This window comes from Myotis davidii, unplaced genomic scaffold (genome assembly GCF_000327345.1).
Source record: "Myotis davidii unplaced genomic scaffold, ASM32734v1 scaffold453, whole genome shotgun sequence".
NCBI classification, from domain to species: Eukaryota; Metazoa; Chordata; class Mammalia; order Chiroptera; family Vespertilionidae; genus Myotis; species Myotis davidii.
Window position 1 is genome coordinate 1,420,569 of NW_006285234.1, and position 10,092 is coordinate 1,430,660.

The window sequence follows — 10,092 nt, forward strand, 5'->3', positions numbered from 1 at the left end:
CCTGTCCCTCCGTGCCATGGGATTGTCCTGAAGCAAATCTCAGACATCATATTCTATCCATAACACTTCAGTATGTATCTTTTTTTCTTTTCTTTTTTAAAAAATATATTTTATTGATTTTTTACAGAGAGGAAGGGAGAAGAATAGAGAGTTAGAAACATCGATGAGAGAGAAACATCGATCAGCTGCCTCCTGCACACCCCCCGCTGGGGATGTGTCCGCAACCAAGGTACATACCCTTGACCGGAATCGAACCTGGGACCCTTGAGTCTGCAGGCCAATGCTCTATCCACTGAGCCAAACCGGTTAGGGCCTACAATTATCTTTAAAAGATAAAAATTCTTTTGTGAAGCACAACCATAAAACTTATTACTTTAAACAATAATTTAAAAATATTCAATTAGTACATTCAGGCCTCCATACTTGTGGGTTCTGCATCTGCAAAATCAACCAACCGTAGGTCAAAAATATTCAGAAGAAAAGCATTATTTCTTGCTCAGGTATACTATGTATTTAGGCATTGCGTCTGTACTGAAACTTCATTTTGTTATTCCCTGAACAATATAGCATAACAACTATTTACATAGCATTTACATGTACTAGGTATTGTAAGAAATCTAGAGATGACCTAAGGCATATGAGAGGATGTGCATATATTATATGCAAATACTGTGTTATTTTATATAAGGGGCTTGAGCACTGTTGGTTTTGGTATCTTAGAAACAATCCCCCACCAGGTGCCGAGGGATGGGGATCCAAAGTCCACACATTGAATTTATTGCTACGCCTCTAGAGTAGAGACTAGAGGGCCTTTCTTAGTGCCTGGCTCTCAACTCCACATCTTTGAACTGGAGTTCGTTATACATTTCTTGACCCAGGGCATCATACAGTTTGTCATCGTTCATAGCTCATCCTTACCTACCTTTATTTTCTGATTTAGGAAGATGGGATTTGCTACCTCTTCTCTTACCCCAGCTCCGGTTGCAGCCAATGTGGCTGCTGCCTGTTAAGAGCTCACTGAATTCTGCACCCTCTTTAAGTTTTGTTTCTGTATCCACCTCATCAGCCCCCATTCCAGAGTAGTTTGTTGACAAATCGGATTTAGAACTTCAAGTAAAACGTTAGCAGTGTTCTCTGGTCAAGTTTCTTATTCCCTTTTTTAAAAAATTACACTTGGCATTCAGTATTATTGTATTAGTTTCCACTGTACAGCATAGTGGTTAGACATTTATATCATTTATGAAGTAATACCCCTGATGATTCTAGTACCCACCTGGCACCATACATAATTATTACAATATTATTGACTGTGTTCCCCATGCTGTACTTTTCATCCCCATGACTGTTTTGTACCTGCTCATTTGTACTTCTTTTAAAAAAATTCTTATTGTTGAAAGTATTACATATGCCCCCTCTATCCCTCATTGTCCTCTCCCAGCCCACCCTCACCCTTCAGAAAAAGATTTTCCCCCATCTTCATCCCAAGGTAATCTTAGGGTATAAGAGTTCAAATGGTCATTATGGATCCAAATTTTACAGTTGATCCATAGAGGGAAAGTGGTTTCCCAAAGTAATGGGTGACAAAAACCAAACATAATTCCAGCTTTCTTAAATCTTTACTATTGAGCAACCTAAAGATGTAGATTACTATGGCCTCTCAGCTCAGTTAGCCCATTTCTATTGTTGATTTGTCTTTGTCTTATAGAAATGTTTGCAGTTTTTATTACATTTGAAATAACCTATTCTGAAAACTACTAAATGGAAACAATTTATAAACTTGCCTAATTCTCTGTATAAGGTAGCTTTAACAAGTCTATATACTTCTTTAAAAACAGAATGCAAGCTAGAACCTAAATTATGGCATTCTATCTTGAAGCATTATTATTTTCAGAGGGGTGACTATAAAAAGATGACTATCTTTTTCCCCCCTCTATAGATTCTGATGGCCTTTTTTCTTTTTAAATTGATTTTTAGACAGAGAGGAAGGGAGAGGGAGAGAGAGGAAGAGATCAAAACATCGATAAAAAAGAGACACATCTATTGGCTGCCTCCTACATGCCCCCTACTGGGGATCGGGCTGCAACCCAGGCTTATGCACTGGCCGGGAATTGAACTGGCAATCTTGCAGTGCACGGGATGACGCCCAACCCACTGAGCCACACCAGCCAGGGCTCTGATGATCTTTTAAGACTTTGTCATTAGGAACCTTCTGTGTGATCTTGGGAGTGTAATTGGAAATATCCCAAAGGCGTAAGCCAGCCATGCCTTTCTCAGATCATAAAGCGGAGAAGACATAGCATCCAGTCTAACCTTTCCAAGTGATATTTATGCATCTCAATCCCACCGGGATTTTGCAAACTCTCAGAGGTTCCATGGTTGGTTAGGGTCTGGCCAAGCTGGGCAACCAGAGCTGAGCTAATATAATCAAGCCTGGGAGTAAAATTTCATTTTCTATTTATTTGTGAGAGCATTATTGTAGGCAGCTTCCAGTATAAAATCGCACTGTGGTAGGTGGAAGGGTGGCCCTCCAAAAATGTGTCCATCCTAATTCCAGGAACCTGTGAATATATTACCTTATGTGGTGTCTTAGTCTGTTCTGGCTGCTATAACAAAATTCCATAGTTTGGATGACCTATACACAACAGAAATTTGTTTTTTATAGTTCTGAAGGCTGGGAAGTCCAAGATCAAGGTGCTGGCAGAGTCAGAGAACTTTCTCCCTGGTTCATAGACAGCTGGCTTCTTGCTGTGTCCTCACATGGTGGAAGGAGCGAGGGAACTCTTTAAAAAATTTTTTTTTTAATTGATTTCAGAGAGAGGAAGAGAGAGAAACATCAATGATGAGAGAGAATCATTGATCAGCTGCCTCCTGCACACCCCCTACTGGGGATCAAGCCTGCAACTCAGGCATATGCCCTGAATGGGAATCGCACCCTGACCTCCTGGTTCATGAGTCGAGCTCAACCACTGAGCCACACCATCTGGGCATGAGGGAGCTCTTTTATAAGAGCTCTTAATTCGTGAGGGCTCACCTCTCGTCACCTAGTCGCCTCCCAGAGGCCCCATCTCCTAATACCATCACGATGGGCATTAGGTTTCAACATATGAATTTGGGGAGGGGACACAAACATTCAGCCTACAGCACATGGTAACAGAGATTTCGCAGATGCTGCTAAATTAAGCACCTTGAGATGGGGAGATTAACCAGGGTGGGCCCAATGTCATCACAGGAGTCCTTATGCGAGGGAGGGAGGAGGGTCAGAAGCAGAGGAGACAGAGGAAGAAACCTGGTGTTAGAGTGGTGTGCTTTGAAGATGGAGGAAGGGGCCATAAGCTAAGGAATAGGGGCAGCCTCTAGAACAGCGGTTCTCAACCTGTGGGTCGCGACCCCTTTGGGGGGTCAAATCACCCTTTCACAGGGGTTGCCTAAGACCATCGGAAAACACATATAGAATTACATATTGTTTTTGTGATTAATCACTATGCTTTAATGATGTTCAATTTGTAACAATGAAAATACATCCTGCATATCAGATATTTACATGACGATTCATAACAGTAGCAAAATTACAGTGATGAAGTAGCAACGAAAATAATTTTATGGTTGGGGGTCACCACAACACGAGGAACTGTATTAAAGGGTCGCGGCATTAGGAAGGTTGAGAACCACTGCTTCTAGAAGTTGGACAAAGCAAGGAAATAGCTTCTTCCTTAGAGGATTCAGAGTAGACATTGATTTTAGCCCAAAAGACCTATTTTGGACTTCTGAACCTCCAAAATTTTAAGATAACCAATTTGTATAGTGGTGAGCAAACATGCATGCATACATACATACATACATACATACATAAATAGCATTGTTGTATGTTCTTCCCCTGGCCCAGGAAATATATTGGTAGATTATGGCAGGAACAAGAAGCAAAAAGAGTCCTGAATTCCACAGAAGGTGAATGTCCTGCTTGACTGTAGCCTGGCCAGCTGTTGGAAGAATAAGTTGTCCTGGCCAGTTTGGCTCCTGTGGACTAAAGATTCATGGGATCGATTCCTGGTCAAGGGTATGTACCTGAGCTACAGGTTCTGCCATTATCCAAGGCCCCCTGTCTGAGGCGCATGCAGGAGGCAATCAACGTGTCTCTCTCAAATCAATGTTTTCAATGTTTCTCTCTCTCTCTCCCCCTCCTCTGTCCCTTGTACTCTCTCTAAAATTATTGGGGAAAATATCCTCAGGTGAGGATTTAAATTAATGACCAAAGAAGTGTGAAACAAGGAAAATTTTTCAAAAGCTAGAACTGTGGCCAGGATTTCTGGTCATGCAGACAAGAAGTTCAAAAGGCAAAAGTGACAATGCTGCTTTAGGAAAATGATGACAATATACCTCAAGGTTTACTTTCTTGTGGATAGAGTAAGCCTTCGTTAATTCTTTCAAACTATCCCTCTTTTTAACTCTCCAGTGCTTTTAAAGTTGATTCTCTAGGTTTAAATAAATCTATTGTGAGAAATCATAAAATAAATGAAATGATAATAACTGAATGTAATTAAGAAAAAAACCTGGACTGTTCTCCACAGGGAAGCAAAAAACTCCTGTTAAAAGGAAATATGGGTCAACCAATTTGTTCGACTCTACTAGTTCTAGCTAGAAATGCTTTTCAAAAACTAATTAGGTATGCATTTTGACTTTCCTGTAGGCTGTTCTTGGCTACAGCTACATCGTTAGGAAGACTGGAGCAATCTCCTCAGTGAACTGAGACCGCCTCCTTCCTGGGGCAGTATTCCATTCCAGTATGTTAAATGTTATTCCTTTTGTGGTATATGGGGTTTCTATTGTGCATTGTCTTCAAGTTCCATGGGATGCAGGGAGTGGCTTGCTCAAACATAGCTCAGTAACAAAGGGCTGCTCATATTGATGAGAACTGGGGAATGCCATGTGGGCTCTGGAGACAAACTGGTTCAAATCCCAGCTCTGCCACTTTCTACCTGTGTTACCTGTGGCATGTTACCTAGCCTCTCTGTGCCTTCCTTTCCTTATCTGTAAAGTGGGGGCAATAACAGTGCCCACTTCATAGGGTGGTTGTGAAGATTAAAATTAGTTCATTAATGTCCATAATAGGCAAATACAGAGTCAGATAGTAGAGTAACGGCTTCTAGGTGCTGGCGTGCTTGGGGAGAAAATGAAAAGTGGTTACGAGTGGGGACAGAGTTTCCTTTTGGGGTGATGCAAATGTCCTAAATTTGATTGTGGTGATAGTCGCACAGCTCTGTGAATATACTAAAAACCATCGAATTGTAGATTTCGAATGGGTGAATTATACGGTATGTGAATTATATCTTAACTAGAGGCCTGGTGCACAAAATTCGTGCACTGGGGGGGGGCATCCCTCAGCCCAGCCTGCACCCTCTCTCAGTCTGGGAGCCCTGGGGGATGTCTAACTGGGAACGGGCCTAAGCCAGCAGTCGGACATCCTTAGCACTGCAACAGAGGAGGGAGAGGCTTCCGCCACCACTGCTGTGCTCACCAGCCATGAGCCCAGCTTCAGCCCGGTTTCTGGCTGAGCGGGGCCCTCCCCTCCCCTGTGGGAGCACACTGACTACCAGGGGGCAGCTCCTGTGTTGAGCGTCTGCCTCCTGGTGGTCAGTGCACATCATAGCGACCAGTCGTTCCACCATTTGTTCGATTTGCATATTAGCCTTTTATTGTATAGGATAAAGTGGTATAAAAATGAGTCACATAAAATGCTTAGAACATTGTCTACACAAAGTAAGAGCATTATAAATGTTAGTTGTTGTTATTATTATTATTATTATTATCACTACAATGTGTCTCCCACTGAGCTTATTAAAGTCTATTCTGCCATTACCCAAGCCACACACTGCCCTTTCTAAGGCTCCTTTGGGGCCCTGACTTGTGTCTCTTGGTTCTTGTATTAGGGTTCTCCAGAGGAAGAGAACCTATATCTATAACGCAGACCTATTCATAACAAAATAAGGAGGAAATAATCATGGCACTTATGGCCCTCACTTCTGTAACTGGTTACATGGTTGTAGCTGGTATTAATAACTACCTTCTACCACCCATTGTGTATTCCTTTGCCTTCAGCAAGCACCTCAGCTGGTCATGGTTCTTTACCTGGCAGGCGACTCAAGCCTTCTTCCTGAAGGGTCTGGGTCAGTAGTCAACCTGCCTGGATTGGATTGGTTGTTCTCCATTGACTTGATCATGGGACATGGTAATATGAAGAAACACTCTGCGGGATTGAAGACATTCTCTTCCTTTTGTTCACTGTGGAATGGCAGTCCTGTTTCCCTTTGGTGGTCAGGATCAAACACCCAACATTCTAACTCCTTTGCCCATGGATTCAGAGGTATGAGGAGGCCAGAGTGGCCGGTGGCAGGCTTTACTTCCCATTCAGTGGAATCATTGTTGTGTCTCCTGGTAGAAGCATTTTTTTCCCTCTGAAACTAAGACTTCTAGGCCAGCAAAGTATAAGATTGTGGGGACAGGAAGCACGGATGTTGCTAGTAGGTCACTTGGGGTAAAAGCAGGTGGTGCCACTCCTACCCATTTCCACCCTTTGGTTCCTGGATCAGTGAATCCAGGCTATTGGAGAGATAGCACCATATATTAGATACTGACTCAGAGCATATATAACCTTCTGGAGAACCTTGCCCCAGCCCTACAAGGCATAGCCATCTAGCTGGTACTGTAACTGAGTCTTTTAAAGAGACTGCTCCAGGATGGTGGGGAACATTGGTATGACCAGTGAATTTCATGAACTTGTTCCATTGCTGCACTTCTTTTGTTGTGAAGTGATCAGAAGCAATGCTGTGTGGAACATCATGATGGTGGATAAGATATTCTGTAAGTCCATGGATGGTGGATTTGGCAGAAGCATTGCATGTAAGGAAGGCAAGTCTGTATCCACAGTAACTGCCTGTTGCAGTTAATGACAAAACGCTGCCCCTTCCAGGATGGAAGTGGTCCAATGTAATCAACCTGCCACCAGATGGTTGGCTGAGCACCCAGACAGAGAATAGTTTATATCCAGGGCTGGCAGATTGGGCACTTGGCAGTGACTGTGGCCAGGTCAGCCTTGTTGAGTAGTTCATGTTACTGAGCCCATCCATAAGCTCCATCCTTGCCACCATGGCCACTTTGTTCATTAGCCCATTGGGTGATGACAGGAGTGGACGGGGAAACAGGCTGACTGGTAACCACAGAATGGGCCACTGGCTCCACTTGATTATCAAATCAAGGAGGCTCTGCTCAGGTCACTCTTGGTGAACATTCATATGAGACACAAATATCTTCATATTTTTTGATCATTCAGAAAGGTCCATCTACATACCTTTTTCTTTGCTACCAATTTTCTTTTTTAAATGTATTTTTATTGATTTCAGAGAGGAAGGGAGAGGGAGAGAAAGATAGAAATATCAATGATGACAATCATCGATGGGCTGCCTCCTGCATGCTCCACATTGGGCATGGAGCCTGCAACCCAGACATGTGCCCTGACTGGGAATCAATCTGTGGCCTCCTGATTCATAGATTGACGCTCAACCACTGAGCCACGCCAGTTGGGCGCTACCAATTTCCAATCATGTTCCTTCTAAATCTGTGACTATCCACCCAAACCATGACTACAGACTGTGAATTATATGTAATTTCACGTATGGTCATTCCTCCTTCCAAGGAATATAAACAACCAGATGAACAGCCTGAAGTTCTGACCACTGGAAGGACTTCCCTCCATCATTATCCTTCTGGAATGTCCCAGAAAGGGATTGTTGCCGCAGCTGTCCACTCTCAGGTGGTACCTGCATATCATACAGAACCATCTGCAACGGAGGCCTGAGTCTTTTCTTCCTCTGTCAACTGGTTATAGGGCTCTCCCCACAAAGTCATAGATGCTGCCTGGGAAAGAGAAGGCAATGTGGTAGGAGTGGGGACCCCGGGCATTTGGGCCACTTCATCATGTAACGTGCCTTCAGGGCCTGTGTCGGCTGATCACACATATATACTTCCGTTTGATGACGAAGTGTCGCTGTGCACCCAACTTAATCGCTTGGTGGGTCACACACCACCCAGTGTATGATGGGAAGCTCAGAGTGCCTGGTAACTTGATGGCCTATGGTCATGTTCAAGTCTCTGCTAAGGCCCAGTAGCAGACTAAGAGCTATTTTTCAAAATAAGAGTAGTTACCTATGGATGATAACAGGGTCTTGCTCCAAAATCCGAAAGGTGTTGTGATTCACCCTTCCTCCACCTTTTCGTTATATTTGGGCCCTCAACAGATTAGCTGATGCGCACCCACAGTTGTGAGGGTGATCTTCTTTCCTCAGTCTACTGATTCAAATGCTAATTGCTTCCAGAAACGCCCTCATAAGCATACCCTTAAATGATGTCTTACCAGCTATCTGAGCATTCCTTAGCCCAGATAAATCGATGTATAAATCCCACGTGGTAACCATTGGCCACATGTGGCTGTTTAAATTAAAATTTAAAATTCTGTTTCTAAATCACACTCACTCTATTTCAGGTGCTCAATAGCTAGTGGCTACCATGTTGAAAAGCACAGATACTGAACATTTCCATCCAGTGACCAGCGTTGCTTTGGAGAATAAAACTAAGGCATGAAAACATGATCTGACTTCACAGAGATCACAGGACAAGCCTGTGGAACCAGAATCTTAATCTCAGAATATTTGACAGTGGCAAAATGACAGAGGGCCAAGGAAGGGGTGTAGTGTTTTTAAAACTTCAGCTGGCCTCTTTGGATTCATATTTTGGTATTTGCATGCAATTCCAGCTCCTCCCCAGCATCATGATTCTCAAAAGCTTCCTGCACAGCTTCCTTCTCATGTGGAGGTTCCCAATTTTCCTTATGAAGTTGCTAAACCTTCTGAGAATCTGATGCAAGTATTATGACCAGTCTCTACCCAACCCAATTCCTTTTTCTATGAGTTAAATGAAGTACTGGAGACAAGATGTGAAGATATGATTATAGTTTATGGCTCTCCATTAAGCAAAGATCACTTATCTGTTTCCACAGACAAATAAAGTTCAAATGAATCCATTTTCTGGAAAGATGGGAATAGATGTAGCCCGTAGTTCTGAGTTTTGTGTGAGTGAGAATCAACTTTACAGCCAATTCTGATAGCACTCATATGGCTCTATATTATAATAATTATTGCTAACATTTACTGGGGTGTTACTGTGTATCAGGCATTTTGCTAACTGCTTTGTATGCTTTATTTAATGACTAGTGGCCAGGTGCACAGATTCATGCACATTGAAAGGAAATTAGAAGAAATATTTTAATATCGCTATTCGCCCTTTCTCTATTATAGAAGATTCAACCAAATTCACAATCAACAATGACAGATTGAAACACACGCATGCGATTGGTGCTATGTAGATCACACGGAGAACAAAGAGTAAAATATATTAACTGCAGCAGTGTTTGACTATATTCTGTGCAGTGAGAAAACCTGAAGTCATTTTCAAGGTCCACCATTTCTTACTTCTTTGCAGTTGGGTCAAGTTTCTAAACATTCTAAATCTTCGTTTTCTGGCCAATGAAAAGAAAATAGGATTCCACCACGTCTCCTATCTACCTGGCTCCAGGACTTGTGAAGATCAAATGAGATGAGGCGTGGGAAAATGCTTCACAGACATTTGGTTAAAGTGTGAAATGTTTGCCCGTGCTTGTGTTCCTGGTCTGAAGAAACTGCAAGGAGGCTAGTTCTCGCTAGGTAGAGGAAGCTGGGCATTGCTACGTGATGTCATCACCCAGCGCCCACAGCGACCATTTCTGGGCTGGGCTGGGCTGGGCAGTTGGCCGCATTTTGTGCCATGGGGCCTCAGCAGCATTGTCTGTGATTTGGTGGGCTTTCGCTCCAGGGTGGTGGTGGAGGAAGCCACTTGGGGGAAGCCAAGTGTTGCTTTGTGGGCGCCAAGTCCGCGGTGCCAGTGAGCATCATGGCAGCTCCTGCATTGAGTGTCTGCCCCTTGGTGGTCATTGCACGTCAGATGGTTGTACACTTAACATATTAGCCTTTTATATAGAGAGATAATCCTCCAAAGATCACAGAATGG